The sequence below is a fragment of the Danio rerio genome, chromosome 23 (assembly GCF_052040795.2).
Source record: "Danio rerio strain M-AB ecotype USA chromosome 23, GRCz13ab, whole genome shotgun sequence".
NCBI lineage: Eukaryota > Metazoa > Chordata > Actinopteri > Cypriniformes > Danionidae > Danio > Danio rerio.
Window position 1 is genome coordinate 7695159 of NC_141043.1, and position 12250 is coordinate 7707408.

The following is a 12250-nucleotide window of genomic DNA, read 5'->3' on the forward strand; positions in this document are numbered from 1 at the left end:
TCACTATTCACTGAACTGAAGCGCATTACTGTGATGGAGAAGCCGGTGTGAAGGCACTGCAATTTTTTCTGCTCGTAGGTCATTTGGCGATTTTTTTGTGAATAGCCTAAAGAAGTTTAACTTGACTGGATTGCGAGTGAAGCGGTGAGTTCCCTTTAAGAGTTGCGGTGTTTCATTTCATTTTGCTGTATCCTTGCTAATATTTGAATCTGTTCAGCCTATTTTGATTGAACGACTTCCATTGTGAATGCTGTTTTGTTAAAGCTGGTTTTCAATTTTCTTTTCGATGACGTTTTCACATTTTCTAACAAGCTAAAGACATAGCGGCACTAATTTGCATGTAATGTTACTTTAACAGTCTTATTGATTTTCATATCTTCTCCGGGCTGCTTTGCCATTTCTGTGTAAACTAGAATCTAAAACATATCTAACTTATATTCATTAGAAAGATTTGATATAGTTTTTCTGATTCAGTGTTATGACAATTTCTGAATTAAATAATTAAAATATTTTCAAAACAAAGACAGTAATTCAAGAGGTTATACATTCGTCTTTACTAAAATAATACAAAAATGCAAATGTGCTATTAGTTTGCATGCAGCAATTAAACAGAAAAATACTTTCGGTTTTTACATACTTCTCAGAATATGCTAAGGAAAAGTACGCTTAGTCTGTACTGTCTTCAAGAATACTATTCGAGTACAGTTGCCTTGTAGATGTTTACTCGGTTACACTTTACAAAAACGTTTCATTTGTTAATGTATGTAATGTGAATTATTAATGAACAATATCAGTACAGCATTTAATGCATTAGTAAAATACGAATTAATGCTTGTTAGCATTAGTCAAAGCACTGTGAGTTAACATGAATCATCAATGAACTGTGTTTACATTAGCAAACATTAATAAATAATGTAATTAATGTGTTGCTCATTGTAAGTTCATGTTAGGAAGTGCATTAACTAATATTAACTAATACAACCTTACTGTAAAGTGTTACTGTTTATTCTAATACTCTCCTATTTAAATGCAGTATCAGGTTAAGTGGAACTGAACCTGATCTTCTTTGGTAGCATGCTTGAGAATTATCTTCATATCTATTTAAAGTACAGTTAAAAGCGTATTAATACAAAATTAAAGGCATAGTTTACCCAAACAAAAAAATGACAATTGACTCACTATTTACTCACTGTCAAGTGGTTACAATCCTTTAAGTGTTTCTTTCATCTGTTGAACACAAGAAGAAGGTATTTTGAAGAAAGCTGAAAGCTTGCAACTATTGACTTACACGGTAGGAAAACAAATACTATGAAAGTCGAAGGTTACAGTTTTCCAACATTTTTCTAAATATCTTCTTTTGTGTTTAACAGAAGAAAGAAATTCATAAAGGTATCTCTTTAACATGTTAATGTAGTACACTTTAAAAGTAATAATTGTGTGCTTGTTTACACATAGTCTACATTTCTGAAAACTACAAGTAGTTTACTTTGGAGTGAACTTTCTTAAACTAAAAAGTTATACAAATATTTAACCGGTAACTGTCAGTATATCTATTATAATACAGCTGTCATACCAACTAAGTTGTGAACTAGTCGTGTACTCAAAATTTACTATGGTTGTATATAAAGTAGTATACTATTATGAACTAAAAAGTGGGCCAATGTAGTCAGAAGTAATATATAGCCTAGTGCACTATTATATACAGTTAAAGTCAGAATTATTTGCTCCCCCCTTTTCTTTTCTTTTTAAAATATTTCCCTAATGATGTTTAACAGAGCAAGGAAATTTTCACAGTATGTCTGATAATATTTTTTCTTCTGGAGAAAGTCTTATTGGTTTTATTTCGGCTAGAATAAAAGCAGTTATTAATTTTTTTTAAAACCCATTTTAAGGTGAAAATTATTAGCCCCTTTAAGCTATTTATTTTTTCGACAGTCTACAGAACAAACCATCGTTATACAATAACTTGCCTAATTACCCTAACCTGCCTAGTTACCTAATTAACCTAGTTAAGCCTTTAAATGTCACTTTAAGCTGTATAGAAGTGTCTTGAAAAATATCTAGTCGAATATTATTTACTGTCATCATGACAAAGATAAAATAAATCAGTGATTAGAAATGAGTTATTAAAACTGTTATGTTTAGAAATGTGTTGACAAAAATGTTCTTTCGGTTTAACAGAAGTTAGAGAAAAAATAAACGGGGCTAATAATTCAGAGGAGCTAATAATTGTGACTGCAACTGTATACTGGTAGTGTATTGATATTTATACACCTACTACATAGACATACTCAAACTAATGCATACCTAAAATATCAACTTGTATTATTATTTTTTTTTATTTATAGGCATTTAATCGCAGTCACTTGGGTTTGAGGAACCTGCCTGTTTCTTTGAAACATCACGCTTTAGCTTGACTTTTTCTGTTACTTCCATAGTCCACTGGTTTTACAGAACAAGACTATCAGATGAACCATTTCTCTTCCTCTGAGGATCCATCCGAATGTAAATCGATACAAAGAGTGCACACTTCGCCGTTAAATGTTATTACGGTATATGGTGACAGTCTGCACATATGTGTCTAGGGAGAGAAAACTAAAAACAATGAGAGAGCCTTATAACAAGGAAGGTAGCATGACATATTTGCATGTGTGTGGTTAAATGGAGGGAGCTGTAGTTCGTCTCCTCACATTGATGTGGAAAATAAGTGGAGGTGGTTCCTCTCGGCCTCCCGGGCTTTGAGGGACACAGCAATCTTTGGACGGGATGTCGAAAGGCAAATCTGAAATTTCTTCAGGGTATAATCAGTTATCAGATTCTCAGTCGGAAGAAGGAAATGCACTTGTGATGAAGCCTGGCTGAAAGGAGACTAACTGAGTAAAGGTTTAAAAAAACAGCCTTGTAAAAAAGCACGTACAGATTTAAACAGATGATTGTAATGGAATGAAAAGAGTTTGAGTCAAATATGAAAAGGGCTTTTCACATATCAAAAAAAAGCAAAGCGTAATACTTTACCATAGTTTATTTACCGAAACACATCTTGTCAGGATTATTAGAACAAGAATCATTTGATTAAATATTTAAAAGACTCTATTTAGGGATCCTAAATAACCCTTAAAAGGAATAATTAGGTTTTTTAATTTTATCATAATTTATGTTAGGCTGAATACTGATGGAACATATTTGTACACATTTGAAAACTGACAAACAGGTAAACTATAGTGATTTAGTGTGTAAGTCAGTACATAAAAAGTGTAATTATATCTAATTATAATTTTATAATATTATTAAAAGAATTAATTTTTAAAAAAGGGTACCAAAGTATGTTAGGAAATATGAAATTGTACCTTTTTTAAGTATATTTAAAAGGACAGTTCATCCTAAAATGTATATTTTGTCATTATTTACTCATCATCTGTGTTGGTGGTATCGCGTTATAAGTACTGCGCATTTTTACTTTTTCAAAGTTACGAGTGGTAGAACGCATTGCTTTAAAAATGAGTGAAATTGTTTGAGTTATTTCTTTAAAAAATGTAACACGAGTTACTTTTTACCTTGCTTTATTGGCTTTTACAAAATATATTGCGGAATAAAAAAGCCTTAGGTTGAATCACACACTCAATGAGAAAGTGTGCTGCGAGGTAACTGACAGTCGGCTCGCAATTATCATCATCATCATCATCAGGTCTCTTTTTTCACAGCAGATGAGTCAGTGTACTGTTCGAGTTACTGAATAACTCAGGATATTGGTTTATTTCGATTCAGAGGGAGTATCTGGTATGTTAGTACTTGCTGAAGACGCAAACCATTTCACAACAACTCTGTTTAATTTAATGAACTGGGTTAACCCGTTCACTTAGAAGATCCAGTTAAAACAAATGATTCATTCGCGAATCGCCTGTCATCACTACAGACAGTCAAACAGAAAGAATGGCAGGCCGGAGTCGCCACAGTGGTATGAAGTGCCAACTTATCCAGCATATGTTTTATGCAGCGGATTCCCTTCCAGTGGGAAACACCCATACACACACACTTCGGGCAATTTAGCTTACTCAATTCACCTGTACCACATGCTTTTGGACTTGTGGGGGAAACTGGAACACCTGGAGGAAGCCATGCAAACATGAGGAGAACATGGAAACTCCACACAGAAATGCCAACTGACCTAGCCGAGGCTCGAACCAGTGACCTTCTTGCTGTGAGGAGATTTTGCTACCCACTGCGCCACCGTGTCGCTATTTTAAGTATGTTAGTGACCAAATGAGTCCTCGGACAAACCAGTAATAAGGATACGTTTTTTTAGACATTGATATTGAGAACAAATAATAATTTCCAAAATTGTATGGATTGTTAGGATATGATGATATTTGGTCAAGATCAGTGGTAGAAAGATTACTGAAAAATTATATAAAACTAAAAGTACCATTACTTGTAAATATTACTCAAACTATGAGTAAAAAATACTTAAGAGTGGTGAGTAGTGAGTATTGCGCTGTGATTAGCTGATGCGTCTAAATACAATTTGTGTGTGTGTGAAAACGTAACATTCTGTACTGCATTTAGTAATTGTTTAAGACCATTTGGGCAGCCTAAACAGTGCCTGGGTCATTGCATATAAAGATTTTGGACATCTTCTTGGACACTTCTGCTTTAAAACGGTTTGTTGCCTTTATTAAGCACTCACGTCATGAAGTTGTTCAAAAGGATTTGATTTAGTTTCTATTTGCAAATTGATTGGACAGTATACATAGGACTGATTTTTCTTCCTAGCCAATCCCCCTGCTGAAAAATCCAGCTTAAACCAGCCTAGGCTGGTTGGCTGGTTTTAGCTGGTTGACCATCCTGGTTTTAGAGCAATTTTGGCCATTTCCAGGCTGGTTTCCAGCCATTTCCAGCCTGGTCTTAGCTGGTCAGGCTGGAAAATGACCAGCTAAATCCAGCTAAAACCAGCTTGACCAACCTGGTTTAAGCTGGACATAGCTGGTTTTGGCTGGGCTCCCAGCCTGGCTAGGCTGGTCAAGCTGGTTTTAGCTGGTCATCTCCCAGCCTGACCAGCTAAGACCAGGCTGGAAATGGCTGGAAACCAGCCTGGAAATGGCCAAAACCCCTCCAAAACCAGCCTGGTCGACCAGCTAAAACCAGGCAACCAGCCTAGGCTGGTTTAAGCTGTTTTTTTCAGCAGGACAAGACAAAATAAAGTAGTAATGCAATTTGAATAACAATAGTAGGAGTAAAAGTACCGATACATTTTTAAAACTACTAAGTAAATTACAATTCCTGAGAAAAAATACTTAATTACAGTAATTTGAGTATTTGTAATTTGTTACTTTACACCACTGGTCGAGATACAACTACATCTTTAAAAACCTGGAATCTAACAGTTTCGAAAAAAGTCAAAATATTAAGAAACTCTGCTTTGAAGTTGTCCAAATTAAGCAATGTGCGATGCTAATGCAAAAAAAGAAATTTACTAAATGTCTTTATGTAAGAACTTTGCTTAATATTCTGATAATGATCGTTTTCAATCATTCAACGTTTTTAGGCTGGTCCTACAAGCATAGCTGTGTAACTTAAAACTCGTTTTCTTGGAAATGGTCACGTATGTTCATTCAAGACTAATCAACCGATAAGTTATCATCATTCTTAAAGCTTCTTTTGTGTTTAACAAAAGTGTATATTGACTTGAGAGTGAATATATGATGGCAGAATATTCATCTTTTTAAATGTAATTATTTAATTATCCACTATTAGGATCATATATCAGTTTAAGATTGTTTGGATATCACAAGTAGGTTTATATCTGTTTAAGATTGTACAAGTTCACTTTCAAAATGATTAAGCACACTTCTTTTTTCACACAGGCCCTGATCTTTTTAGTCAGCCAATGAGACTAAAAAAGCAAATCATACGCAAACCAAAGTAACACAGAGTTTTAAAAAAAAGAAAAGAAAGAAAAGCGGAAAGCAGAACATGGGTGAACCATTCAAGGGAAACAAGTATGCGTCACGTACAGTATTTCTCAAGCTATTGCATCTACTGGAGGATGCAACTTTACTAGAAATTCATGAATTACCATTCAGTTTAACAGATCACAGCTACATTGTTTAGATCCTCAAGTGAAAGGTCTACTATTTACATCTCTATCCTTAACAAACAAACCAGCTAATGATGTTTGTGTGGTTTTTTTTTTTGGTTGTGGTTTTATTCGGGGACATGAGAGTCTAGACTAAACGTGCATGAGTTAATTATCAAACAAAAAAAGAAAGATTATCTTACGCCATGTCAACACATGACTTGCAAGTGTTTGACTCAAGATGCAACTTCAAGGTCCTCGATGTTATGGCGATAACCACAAAGAGGCCAAAGAGCTCAGTAATGTTTGGCTTCTGGTAAAGTAGCTTAACGTAGCTTGAACTAAAGGCCAAAGCTGGAATCTCTTTGAAATGGAGGTAGTGTTTTGGTTGGTTAATTTCTGCCACGTTCTGATACACAAAATTAGTGTTAGGGTGTAAAGGCTAGCTGATTTGAATCAGCTTTGAACATTAGGCTTTAACCAACCACAGTTTCCACTGAGCAGCTTCCGCATGTGCATGTGTGAGCGAGTTAATGACAAAACCACAGGCGAGTGAGAACTGCAGCCTACAACGTGGAAGTCAAGGCAAAAAACCTGTTATTTCGGCTTTCACTACTTTTATCAGTCAAAGCGTTTCCCAAAAGAGACATGACCTTAAAGGGACAGTTCACGCAGAATTAAAAATTCACTCACCCTTAAGACCCAAACCTTTATGAGTTTATTTCTTCTGTTAACCACAAAAGAAGTTCATACTTTATAAAGAAAGCTGAAAACTCATCATCCCCCACTTATATAGTAGAAAAAACAAATACTGTAGGTCATCTTTTGTGTTCAACAGAAGTAGGCATGGGCCGGTATATGATTCTGACGCAATAATAATCTTTGATAAACATATCACAGTTTTATGGTATTGTGATTACTGCTCTAAAATATATATTTTTTTAAATGTCTGGGTAAAAAACTAAAACTTTTATTCCCCTTTGAACACAATTTTTTTTTTTAATGAACATTTAAAATACTAAACTTGAAAAAACAGTAAAAAAAAAAACAATCAACATCCCTGCAGGCACAGGACATCAATATGACATCATATTGACGTTGTACCCCAATGTCGTAGAGACGTTGGATTTCACCCCAAGCTCATTCTGAAAACGTAGTCCCGAGGACGTTTCTGGAGACAGCGGAATACGTCCCGGGAGGTATAGACGGCTGCATTTATTTTTTTCAAGCGAACGCTACAGGGCGGTGTGACGCTGTTCCTTATTGCGCTTGCCGGCTGGCCGACCGCTTACCTCCTTGTGAAGGGCTTTCCCGCTGCAACCCGTTTGTCCACTCAGCTCACCGTGTACGTCGGCAGGCTTGAGATGCAGAGAGGAGTTGACCACTGTGATCGTTTTCAAGTCCGGGGAAGAGCGGTTCCAGCAATCAGGTAAGACAAAAACAGAATCCTAAAAATTAAGTGAATGAGTTTCATAACAGGGTGACAACGTGGTGAAATCTGAAAACGCGGTAGAAAAGGAGAAAATCAAGGTTTTTTTTTTTTTTTTTTGGACGGCTTTTGTAAACTTGCTCAGGTTTAGAGAAGTAAACGGGCAGGCGGGTCATTCGGTAAAATTGGTTGGGTTTAGGGAAGGAGGAGGGCGGGTCAGCCGATTGGCCGGTACGGTCGCACAGTCCAGTCAGTCGGACAGCAGCCTCTGGTGGGTTTCACGCAAGAACAGCGCGGGCGGGAACTGCACTCGCGAGAGGCGTTTGAGATACGAAAAAGCGCACAACAGCAGCCTCTCGTGGATTCGCAAAAACAAAAATTGCAGCTATACGTACCTCCCGGGACGTATTCCGCGGTCTCCAGAAACGTCCGCGGGACTACGTTTCCAGAATGAGCCTGGGTTGTTGGATTTTGTTTGGAAATGAAAATCAGGTTGACGTCAGAACGCAATGTCAGGCCGACGTCAATGTCTACAGTCCAACCTAAAATGAACCTAAAATCAACCAAATATTAACATCTAATCATGTTACACCTTGACGTTGTGTGGACGTTACCACTATGACATCTATCTAATATTAACATTTTATGATGTTATGTGACTGCTGGGATGTCAGGCTGAATAATTCAAATCAATCATTGACTTCTGCTGTCTTCATTTGTTCCAAAAACACAGATTTCTTTATCATTTAAGCCAAGTTTATCCATAAACTAATTTCGAGAGGATCACGTGCTTATGATTTATCACGGCCGGTCCCGTATTTGCTAATTACTATCTTCCAATCATATAAGCCCTAAGCTACTATAAATAACCAGTTTTCAGTCTATTTTATCTTCATTTGGAGGAACTCCCTCCCCCCCACCCCCTCCTACCCTTATATCCTCCTTTACCTCTGATTGGGTGGCCCAGTGGTTAGCACTGTGAGCCCCACAGCAAGAACACTGCTGGCCCTGGTCCCTCCAGGCCGGTGGGCGTTTCTGTGAGGAGTTTGTATGTTCTCCATGTGTCCGCGTGGATTTTCCCCGGGTTCTCCGGTTTCCTCCCACCATCCAAAGACATTCAACATGCATAACAATTGAGCATTTGTCTAACCCCTTTTGTTCCCTTAGTTACCGCAGCCGGGGAGTTCTGAGATCCACCGAGCTCAGGCTCCCCCCTCGCTCTGCCAACGGGAGGAAGCCCCGGGCTCGAGGATCCCTTGAGCTCGGGGCTCCCTACCGGGACAGCATGCCAAACAAGCTTTTTATGAATCATCAGCTAAGTGTGAACTCTTGAAAACAACAGATTAGGATATCTTTTCTGTTGAAGACACTGTTGTCCTGAAAAACTAAAATAAAAATACCTTATACCTCATACCTTAGGAATGCAGAACATTGTGGCGGTTTTAAAACCTTGACTTTTCCAAACCGTGGTAAACCTAGAAAATGGTTATCGTCCCATGCCTAAACAGAAAAAACAAACTCATAAAGGTTTAAAACAAGTCAAGGGTGATGTGATTGGGTAAATGATTACAGGACTTTCATTTTTGGTAGATTGAAGCAGTCAGTGGCACTCAACTGAATTTTTGAGAAACATATCTCATATGAAAAAGAAATCGAAAAGTGTGTGGTCAGTGTTTTCGTTTAAACTAAAAGTAAGAAAATATACTTTCAGTCTATTTTTGAGGTACTTCTCTAAAATGTACTTCCTTTACGGACAAGAGGTTTATTAAAGTGTGCTGTTAGGATACTGCTTTCAAACTAAAAAATAATAAAATCAGAGGAATTACTCACTAGGCATGGGACAAAAACTGGTTTCAAGGTTTAACATGGTTTGGAAAAGTCAAGGTTTTAAAACAGCAAAAATGTACAGTGTATTTAAAGGTGCAGTAGGGGATTGTCTTCAGAAGCATTTTTTGTTGTGCTGGTTGAAAGTCTCTTCACAGTCTAATAGTAATGATTACAGTAAATGATCTAAATGTATTTATATGTATTTTATATTTTGGGTAAGGCATAAAACAAAAAAAATTTCATCCAATTAAATAGAGTCAGACCGACATCTCTCAAAATTCCGATAAGTAGCCCAATCTGTCTGTCAGCAAATGCAGATTTGAACAACTGCACAGCCGTTTGTACACAGCTTCGCAGACCGCCGCGCGTTCACGAAAGAGAGCATGCGCGTGCGTGATCGGTAAAAACATGCTGAATCAAAACTTTTAAGAACCTGAATCAATATTGGAGTTACCTTTGCACGCTGGCGAAAGTATGACACAATGTCTGAAGGATTTCTCTTTGACGGGTAATGTTTTGCTTTTAAACTGTTTTAGCTTAACGCAAAGCTGATGTAACGTTAGATGTTATTGCTACAAATGGGTTATATCTTCACAGAAGTGTTGTTCAGCTACTTAAATCTTTCGATGAAAGATTGATAAGACTATTTTCAGTTTCATAAGGGACCTTTTTACAGCATCGATGATGTAGATCTTAATTAGTTTAACAACAAAACACAAGTAAATAGCGCTATTCCGCCTAGTCTCTCCCTATATTGTTTCTCATGCAACTCTAAATATTCACTCTGAAATAGCATGTCAGATTGGCTTGCACGCCTGCCGGACAAGCACTAGTCGCTTTTAACACATGAGAGAGGATTCTTTTGCGGTGCTCGTGTTTCAGGAGGCGTGGCTCTAGACGGCAGGGGAGGGACTGTGATTCAGAGATTTATGCTAAGCTGTTAGCATTGTGGAAGATCACCTACTGCACCTTTAAGTTTTTTGTTTTTTTTACATGCTTTTTTTTTTGTTTTGTTTTTTAGGACAAAAGTATCTCCAGGAGAAAATTTATCTAAAGACGCCTTTTCAAGTAAAGAAGCCTGTGTTGTTTAAACTAATGAAGAGAGCAGAAGTTAATGATTTAGTTGAATTGTTAAGCCTGAGATGTTTACTGCTCCAAAATATTTGTAATGTTTCTCAAACTAAAATATATTGTCTTCAAAGGGGGAAAAGTTTTTGTTTTTTACTCAGTGTTGCGTGTGGCGTTCACTCCTGCCATTAATAATTACTTTCAATTGATCTTGTTTGTCCTTTTCCCTTTTCAGTTTTCTATTGGTTAATCTGGTGGCGTCAGGTCTTTAAAACGAACGGAAGCGGACTTCTACGGCCCCTCATTCCTCCACGTCACCACAGTCTTTGACGGCTTTATTGTTGTGTTCTCCTTTATGCTTTCCTTTTGATATTTGTTTGAAGTGGGGAGCTCCAACCTGCTTTAGGTTTGTTTGGTTGTTCTTTATTATGTTGTTGGGCTCCCCATCTCTTGTCAATTTGGATTGTTTTGTTGGTTATGTTATATTAACAAATAATTTAGCTGGAGAACTTTGGCCGTTGTTTATTATGTTACGTTGTCTTTTGTCTTTTGGTCACGAGTCTTATTTAAGTTAGGGACCGTAACATAATTGGGGGCTCAAATCAAATTTAAAAAGAGAATCATTTAGAGCAGTAATCACAATACTATGAAACCATGAGTTTTTAATCATACCGTCAGAATCATATACCACCCCATGCCTAACATACACCATAAATATACAGCTAATACTTCAGCTTATTCCAAATTGGCTACTCTAAATTGTACACTTTGTCCATATTTGTGCCTTAAAACACTAGAAAACTGTGGTTGCCAGTTCAAGTCCCAGCACTGCCAGGTATTGTTGGTGGGTTGTGCATGTGTTTGTGTGAATATGTCAGGTCAAGGTCAAGTGAAGTTGAGCTTTATTGTCATTCTGCTTTGTGTGTGTACATAAAGTGGAACGAAATGTTGTGTCTCGCAGGATCACAGAGCTACATAAATAATCATACTCATAAATATGAACACAACACTGAGTGTAAGAGCCATTTTAAACCTGCACGTAAGTCACATACTGTAGCAGTAATCTAATTATAATACTAACTAACTGTACATATACAGTTGAAGTCGGAATTATTAGCCCTCCTGAATTATTAGCCCCCTGTTTATTTTTCCCCCCAATTTCTGTTTAACAGAGAGCAGATTTTTTCAACACATTTCTAAACATAATAGTTTTAATAACTCATCTCTAATAACTGATTTATTTTATCTTTGCCATGATGACAGTAAATAATATTTGACTAGATATTTTTAAGACACTTCTATACAGCTTAAAGTGACATTTAAAGGCTTAACTACTGTAGGTTAATTAGGTTAACTAGGCAGGTTAGGGTAATTAGGCAAGTTATTGTATAATGATGGTTTGTTCTGTAGACTATCGAGAAAAAAATTATCTTAAAGGGGCTAATAATTCCATCCTTAAAATGATTAATAAAAAATTAAAAACTGCTTTTCTTCTAGCCGAAATAAAACAAATAAGACTTTCTCCAGAAGAAAAAATATTATCAGACATACTGTGAAAATTGAATTTCTCTGTCAAACATCATTTGGGAAATATTTAAAAAAGTAAATGTAATATTATATAAAATTTCTATATATATATATAAAAAAAACATAAACAAAAAGGTTACTATTAGTTTCAACAGTTTCATCCGCGATACCACCCACCCAAAATCAATAGCGCGACCCCTATCCAAACCCCCCTCTCTTCACTATCATCCACAACATCCACTTCACTTTCATCCGCAACACTACTCTGGCCCTTCCCTGAGCACCCCCCCCCCCCCCCCTCAACTTTTCTTCAAAAATGTTTTCAT

General features: G+C 36.7%; 1 protein-coding gene across 7 annotated transcripts in view; it reads left to right on the forward strand.

Moving 5' to 3' along the window:
* Positions 1-22: 22 nt before the first annotated feature.
* The window catches only part of hck (HCK proto-oncogene, Src family tyrosine kinase), a 40300-nt gene continuing 28072 nt past the window's right edge, over positions 23-12250 (forward strand). For 4 of the 7 annotated variants that reach the window (XR_015523143.1, XR_015523142.1, XR_015523145.1 and 1 more), the window contains exon 1: positions 23-144. The gene's annotated coding sequence lies outside the window, so the exon portion shown is untranslated. Of the gene's footprint in view, positions 145-10350; positions 10398-12250 lie in introns of all 7 variants that reach the window. The other 3 variants (XR_015523144.1, XR_015523146.1, XM_087306531.1) reach the window with 1 other exon arrangement.